The sequence below is a fragment of the Myotis brandtii genome, unplaced genomic scaffold (genome assembly GCF_000412655.1).
Source record: "Myotis brandtii unplaced genomic scaffold, ASM41265v1 scaffold103, whole genome shotgun sequence".
NCBI classification, from domain to species: domain Eukaryota; kingdom Metazoa; phylum Chordata; class Mammalia; order Chiroptera; family Vespertilionidae; genus Myotis; species Myotis brandtii.
Genome location: NW_005353460.1, coordinates 5,941,954 through 5,950,085, shown reverse-complemented (window position 1 = coordinate 5,950,085; position 8,132 = coordinate 5,941,954). Strand labels below are relative to the sequence as shown.

The window sequence follows — 8,132 nt, the reverse complement described above, 5'->3', positions numbered from 1 at the left end:
GCAGCAGCACCAACCCTGCCCGCCCCGGCCAAACGCCCTCCTGTCTTCCCAGCAGAATGAGGCAGGAGAGATTCGGCCACACCACGTGCCCCCACACCAGCCCGGCCTCGAAGGAATTCCACTGGAGGACATAGATGTGTCAAGGAAGATAAAAAACAGATGGAAAAGAGATAACAAGCGAGGCACTCTGGAAGCAACAGCAAGGGCAATACCCTGGAAAAGGGATTGCGCCCTCCTGGTCAATGTGTTAATCATGCTATCTTCAATTCATTACCGCAGAGCCCGTCTTTCCCAAGAGTTTTCAGATTTTATCTCACCTGTCTTTCTACTTCAAGTAATAGCGAAAAAAAGAACTATTGTGCCCGTTTTACTGCAAGAATTAAAAAAGGTGCAGCATGTTGACACGGCCAAAGGGAGAGACTGAAGCCACTCAGGCCTGCAGCCACTAGCCCTTTCTTCATGGGGACAACCTCCTGGAGGCTGAAGCTGACCTGTCACATTTTTGTGTCTTCCTTCACCTCAGTTTGAAGGTTTTCTCTGAGGCACTGCCATTAACAAGGTCAGCAGGAGAATGAGGCGCATCGCTATAGAGGTTTGGAGTCCACGGGTATCCACACACTGCCCCCAGTATCCTGTGGGTCTCCTGTTCCAGTGGGTCGGCCCCGTGGGTTCTCTCCGGCCCCCTGGCAGCGCCCTCTACAGGCTGCAGCTGCAGCCCTGCCTCTTCTGGCTTTGATCTCCCAGAGCGCACTTCCCTCCCGCCTGGCTAATTAATCTATGTCTAAATGGAATTGTAGTTGGCAGAAAGGCAGCAATGCCAAAGTGGAATAATCACATGGACCCGCATCTGAGTTGTTTTCCATCCTTGACAACAAATGTTACCCCAGAGCCTGCAGGCCAAGAGTTGAAATGAGTTTATAACTTGGCTTTCCATCTCCTCGTCTTATTCTCAGCCACTTAAATTTTCTTCTCCGTCTTTTAGCATGCAGGGGGCAGCTTTGGAGGCTAAGTCGCCAGCATGGTCTTTCCTGATATCCTTAATAAATTTTCTTTGCCATCTAAATAAAAGCAGGGTGAAATCCCCATTATTCCAAACCACTCTTGTTTTTTGTTTTCTTTCTTTCTTTCTTTCTTTCTTTCTTTCTTTCTTTCTTTCTTTCTTTCTTTCCTTCTTTTTAGGGTTGGCAGAGCCATTTGAGACTTTATTTTGGGGAGGAAAAAAAACAACACTTGATTTGGCTCTTAGTTGGGGGCACGGGAAAGAGGCAGCCCCCCAGGCAGTAAATTCCCCCACCCCAAGGGTGAGCTGAGGACTAGGGATGAGCCTCAGGCGGGGCTTCCTGGGCCCGCAGCTTCCGGGCACAGCTCCTTTCCCAAGGCTTGGAGGACAGGAGGGCCCGCAGTCATCATTCACTTGGGATGGACATCAGATGACTCAGACACCAGCTTCCCATCGCGGGTCTCAATCTTCTTCACAACCACCGTCTTGGAGGAGCTGGTGTGGCTGAAGCAGCCAGAGCTCCTGCCAGAGTCCAAGTTGGCCTGGAATCCCAGGCCATAGGTGAGGTTCCCATAGATGGGGTCCTCGGCCCACCCGAGTAGCCGCTGGTGGTCTTGGTATGGGTGCTCATGTTCTGCATCCCAGATTCCAGCGGGTTCTCCTCGCCCTCCAGCAGCTTGCGGTAGGTGGCGATCTCCACGTCCAGGGCCAGCTTGACGTTCACGAGCTCCTGGTACTCACGCAGCTGCCGGGCCATGTCCCGCTTGGCGTTTCTCAGAGCGGCCTCCAGCTCAGCCACCTTGGACTGAGCATCCTTGATGGCCAGCTCCCCACGCTGCTTGGCATCAGCGATGGCAGCCTCCAGGGAAGCCCTCTGGCCTTTGAGGCCCTCGATCTCAGCCTGGAGTCGGCTGATGCTCCAGTTCATCTCAGAAATCTCAGTCTTCGTGCGATGCAGGTCATCCCCGTGCTTCCCAGCCAACGTCTGCAGCTCCTCATACTTGATCTGGTACATGGTCTCAGCCTCAGCCTGGCTGCGGTTGACGATGTCCTCGTACTGGTCCTTGACCTCAGCGATGATGCCATTGAGGTCCAGAGAGTGGTTGTTGTCCATGGACAGAACCACAGATGTGTCGGAGATCTGGGACTGCAGTTCACGAATCTCCTCTCCATACAGCTGCCTGTAGAAGTTGATCTCATCGGTCAGCCCTTCCAGGCGGGACTCCAGCTCTACCTTGTTCATGTAAGCTTCATCCACATCCTTCTTGATGAGGACAAATTCATTCTCCATCTCTGTGCGCTTGTTGATCTCCTCCTCGTACTTATTCTCCAAGTCCTCCACCAGTCCCTGCATGTTGCCAAACTCTGCTTCCAGCCTCAGTTTCTCCTGACCCACGTGTCCAGACTCATGCTGGTGCCCAGGCCACCTCGGTAGCTGCTGCCCACAAGGGAAAAGGACGGACGGGGAGCTGATGCGATTGCCCGGTGCACTGGAGTATGAGCGGCTGCTGAAGGCCCGGGGTCCAGAGGTGGACACCTTGTAGGTCTTCTGGGTCACCCTTGTGGACATGGTGGAGGCTGGAGTGGAGGCGAGAAGGCTGAACCAGACAGAGATTCGAGAAGAAGCCAAAAAGCTGCTTGTCCAAGCCACTCTTGTTTTAATAATGAAACTAAGTAGACTTTCAGCTCATACCTCCACATGATTATTAATCATCTAATTCGGTAGCTGCTGCCCACAAGGGAAAAGGACGGACGGGGAGCTGATGCGATTGCCCGGTGCACTGGAGTATGAGCGGCTGCTGAAGGCCCGGGGTCCAGAGGTGGACACCTTGTAGGTCTTCTGGGTCGCCCTTGTGGACCTGGTGGAGGCTGGAGTGGAGGCGAGAAGGCTGAACCAGACAGAAATTCTAGAAGCCAAAAAGCTGCTTGTCCAAACCACTCTTGTTTTAATAATGAAACTAAGTAGACATTCAGCTCATACCTCCACATGATTATTAATAATCTAATTTGTTCTTCTCACACCAAAAACTTGAAGAGAAAGGTTTAGTTTTTCATTTACACACTGTCGTTTACATTCATCCAGCCTCCAAGAGTCTGGTCCTAGGAATGCAGAACTGCAGGTGAAGAGCCACAGGATGGCTCAGCTCCTCCCTCTTTTCCTACTAAAGAACTTATTAAAAGTTTGATCCTTGGCTCTGGGAAGTACATTGTCTCCTTAGCAGTTACACACATCATGTTCCCCAAGAAGGTCGTCATCTCAAGCTAGAAATGGAAAAGGAAAGAGACAGGAAGGCAGAACCACTGACAGGACTCCCCTAGAGATCACTGTGGGAGGATTCCTGAAGGTGAACCACATGCTAAGGACAGGTGGGTGTATTCAACTGGACACATCCCCCATTAGAAGAAAGGGAAGAAACCTCAACTGCACACCTATCATGTTCCGTACACTGTGCTAGCTGCGTTACATATGAACTTATTTGACCCCCACAACAATGCTATGGATACATGCACAATATTCCCATTTTACAAATGGGGAACGTGAGGCTCAAAGGTGTTAGGAAACCTTCCCAACTAGTATATGGTAAAACTGGGATTTTTCTGACTTCAAAACCTAAACTCCCATCAATAGATGAGTGGATAACAAAGCTGTGGTACATTTATACCATGAAATACTATGCAGCCATAAAAAAGAAGGATCTCTTATCCTTTGAGACAGCATGGAGGGACCTGGAGGGCATTATGCTAAGCTAAATAAACTAGTCATAGAAAGAAAAGTATCACATGATTTCACTCGTATGTGGAATCTAACGTAAGCTCATGAACATAATAGATCCAGAGATACAGACGCATGGAACAGACTGACGAATCTCAGAGGGAAGGCGGGGGGTGGTGGGGTGTAGGTGGGGAGAGATTAACTGGGGAATTTATATGCATATATGCATAGCTCACAGACACAGACAATAGTGTGGTGAAGGCATGAGAAAGGGGAGTATAGGGTGGAGAGAGTCAATGAGGGACAAAAGGGGAATATCTGTAATAATTTCAACAAATGAAGATAAATAAATCTATATAAAAGCCTATGCAACCGAACGACCAGTCGCTATGATGTGCACTGACCACCAACGCAGACGCTCAACGCAGGAGCTGCCCCCTGGTGGTCAGTGTGCTCCCACAGTGGGAGCACCACCTAGCTCAAGGCTAGTGAGCGCAGCTGAGGCAGTGCCAGCCTCTTCCACCTCCGCGGCAGCAAGCAGTGGTGGCAGCAGGCGCAGTGGGGCGGGATGAGCAGGAGCAGTGCAGTTCCAGGGCTTGGGCTCCTCCCTGGCTGCCTACTGCTTGGCACACTACTACATCCCTCAGGGGATGTTGGACTGTGGGTTTTGGCTGATTCCCACAGGCCTCTGGGGATCGGGCCAAAACTGGCAGTCTAACATCCTCTGAGGGGTTCCAGATTGTGAAAGGGCACAGGCCAGGCTGAGGGACCCCACCAGTGCACAAATCCATGCACCAGGCCTCTAGTAAATAAATAAGCCTAAACTCTAAAAAGAAAAAGGAAAATAAGCCTCTACTTTCTCTATTATGCAACACTGTCTTATCTACAGGTGCTAGTCCTCGTGTGTGATTCCCTAACAGAGGTAGGTGCTGGCTTCATTAACGTGGTAACCTGGCAGACTGCCATTGAGGCCGTGGGAACACAGGCCCTCCCCAATCTCCTGAATCCCTCACTCTGCATAAGAAATCACAGTGACAAAAGCACACTCTTGGTCAAGTCTTCCTGAGTATCAAAGAAATAGACAATAAGAATGTGCTAAAAATGAAAATTAAATCCAGCAAAGCAACTGAAGGTACACAGAGTAGATATAGTACCTTGCATTGTCCAATTCAAAAAAAAAATAGTTCTCAGTAACATTCCCTCAATCTAAAAACTTGTATCCAGGTCTGAGGTCCCCTCTCCCATCATCTGATGCCCAATGTGTTCTCGAGAGACTGGCACAGAGAGTGAGGATGATAGAGGAGCTTCTGTGGTGGCTTCATGAGTTTTAGTTATAGTAGCGAGAGAAAGCAAGATGCGCATGAGAGTGACTTGGAGAATGTCCATGGAAACATCACATCCTTGGGTTTTGGAAAAGTCCCAGTTGGGATTCTAAAGGTCAGGAAGTCTGCCGCACCCACCCCACAGTAACAGAGTTTGTCATACATCTATTAGCAGTACTCCATGAATAAGTCAGCTGTCATCATGCTAAAAGAGGACTAGCAAAAGTCAACTATTGAAAAGAGCAGCTGAAAATGAGGACACTGAGATCAAGAACAGTTGAACAGTCTAGGAACCGGTTCTACTCAATGTACAATTAATAAGGGAAGGTTCCCAGCATTTTCATCTCCAAGGAACTTCAAAAACACAATTGGCCCAATGGTGCGACAATACCCATCCAGGTGTCTTGTAAGTTCCAAGGCTTCCTCACCTTCACAAATGTAAATCTTTAAATCTTTATTTAATCTAAACCATATGTCAGACACATTGATTCCTGAAATGTAAAAAATAAGGAGGGATTTGTGTGCCTCAAATAATAAATGAAAAGCACTAAGAGACTAGATATGTGTCTGCCAACTGAAGCTGCCTCGTGAGATTTTCTTTGTGCACATGTAGATAATAACATGTGTGTTTTTAAATCTTGATGGTAATTTTTTTTATTTGTATAAATCAATGGCGTCCTCTTTGTTATGGTACTGGAAGACAGAGTAGGGTTAGGGTCAGGAACTGTGTAGCCTACTTCTAAAATTATCTTTCTCAAGAATATGTTTCCCAAAAAGAAAGTGCTCTCGGATGCTACACATTACAAATCACATGTTACTATATTCTTGACCACGTTCCTTCCACATTAAATAATGTTACTGAAAATAGTAGGTTTTAGGGCACAACTAACTTTAAAAGCCATGCGTTCTTCCCCAAAAATGTTGTTCTCTGTTATTCTGTGAAATGAAAAACAGGATCTCTGTGTCCTGGTCTCATGTGAACAGAAGCAGACCAAACGAGAAGATATCTGTTTCTCATTCCTAATCCTTCCAGTGCAGGTAACTATTACTTCTTCCCTTCAATTTCTTACTCTGGTGAATGGGGATAATCTCAGATACTATTAGCAGAACTATCAAGACTATGAACAAAATTATCTTACTACTAAATTATATGAAGTCTCTTTTAAAATGTATGGGTTTATTACCTTTGAGGGTATCAAATAATTTTCCCTTATACTCCAAAGATTTATCCAGTGCCTCCCAAGCTAGGCAATGCGGGGGGAGAGGGGGTGTTCCTGTGAGTTTCCTCTTTGAATCATCTCCACATTATCAACATGGGAACCACTAACATGATGAAGGAGGAAATGACTCACCTGCTAAATAGAGATACAAATTATATGCTGTTAGAGCATAAAGAAAGACAGTCTGATTTGGATTGGAGAGGAACAGAGCAATATCTAGTCTCTTGAAGAGAAACTAAATTGCTCTGTTTGCCATTGGTTGTGAGACCAATAACCCAATTGTTCTCCTAAATCCGTTAAGATACAGACAGACAATTGATGCACCTCCATAAAAGAAAGCTGTTTCCCAGTACACAGTCTGCAGTGTCACAGTTATACTCACATGCAATTGTTCAGTTTATGAGATACCCTCTCCCAATAAATTCTTCTGGCCAGCCCTGCTCCTATTAGATATTGCAGCTGCTCGACACATGCTAGGTACCATCACAGATGCTAATGAGGCATGAACAGTGTTTCAGAGAGATTTGCTACAGATAATCCTGTGCAGAACAAAATATTGGGTGTTCATCTGTTGTGGACTGACTGTGTCCCCTCCAAACTCATATGTTGACATTCTAGACCCAGTGTGATGGTATTTGGAGGGTAGGGTCTTTGGGATCTAGTTCTGTCATGAGGGTGGAGGCCCCATGACTGGAATTAGTGTCCTTAGAAGAAGAGGCCAGAGGGCTAGCTAGTTCTTTTTTCACCATGTGAGGATACAAAGACATGTCAGCTATCTGCAACCCAGAAGAGGGCTCTCACCAGAACCCGGCCATGCTCACACCATCATCTTGGATTTCCAGTCTCCAGAACTGTGAGAAATAAATTTGTGCTACCCAGTTTATGGTGTTTTGTTATAGCAGCCCAAACTGACTAAGACATCATCTTAAATGCTTTACTATAAGACTTTAGACAAGTCTATAACTTCTGAGTCTCCACTTACAGATCTGAAAAATAAAGGCGTTGGACTAAATCAGTGATTTCAGTAAAAGAAGATGATCTTTATTTGTTGTCTTCCCACCCCCACACTGAGAATCCCTGTGTGTGAGAAGATATGTTACAGATGGGCTATGTTACAGCATTTAGACTTAGATGTTAAGACTTGGAAAGGGGAGCTTAAAAATAGTACAAGCTCTTATAAGAATTAAAATGATGTCTTTTCTGAGTAGAAAGATTTTACCAGACTACTTGATGATAGGAATCATTTGACAATCAAAACCATGAGTTTATCCATTAAACAAGTGTTACATCTTGTCATGGTCTTTCTGACACATAGCAGAATCAAGCATGCACAACTCTCCATTCAGCAAAGTAAACTCACCCCCAAAGAAGACATAATCTCAAGAGCAGTTCATCAAGCATACAATGTCCCAGGCCAGTGGTCGGCAAACCGCGGCTCGCGAGCCACATGTGGCTCTTTGGCCCCTTGAGTGTGGCTCTTCCACAAAATACCACGTGTGGGCGCGCACGAACAGTGCGATTGAAACTTCGTGGCCCATGCGCAGAAGTCAGTTTTCGGTCTGGGCGAGTCTATTTTGAAGAAGTGGCATTAGAAGCAGTGGGGGGTGTCGGTGGGTTGGGCGACAGGAGATGCAGCGCAGGCGGGCCGCGGGATACGCAGCGCGGGGGAGGCGCCCGATTCATGCACGAGTTGAGTGAGCCAGTCAGTCCGCAGTCTCATTGTGCAGTGGTTAGTGCTAGTCGCGTCCGCAAATCACACGCGGGTGACAAAAGTACCTCCTCGAAGCATAAAGTTACCTGTATTTTTCCAACCAGCTGCAAATCCTACAGGTATTTTTGTCATCAATTTAAGAATTGTAATTCTTTTGTGTTGGTGG

General features: G+C 46.9%; 1 long non-coding RNA gene and 1 pseudogene across 1 annotated transcript in view; both read right to left on the bottom strand.

The window, feature by feature from the left end:
- Nucleotides 1-1,348: 1,348 nt before the first annotated feature.
- LOC102256421 lies at nucleotides 1,349-2,570 on the bottom strand (annotated as a pseudogene).
- Nucleotides 2,571-6,334: 3,764 nt separating this feature from the next.
- Nucleotides 6,335-8,132, bottom strand: part of LOC106725476 — a 64,054-nt gene continuing 62,256 nt past the window's right edge. The window contains exon 4 of the long non-coding RNA XR_001361370.1: nucleotides 6,335-6,390. This is a non-coding gene — a long non-coding RNA (uncharacterized LOC106725476). The remainder of the gene's footprint in view (nucleotides 6,391-8,132) is intronic.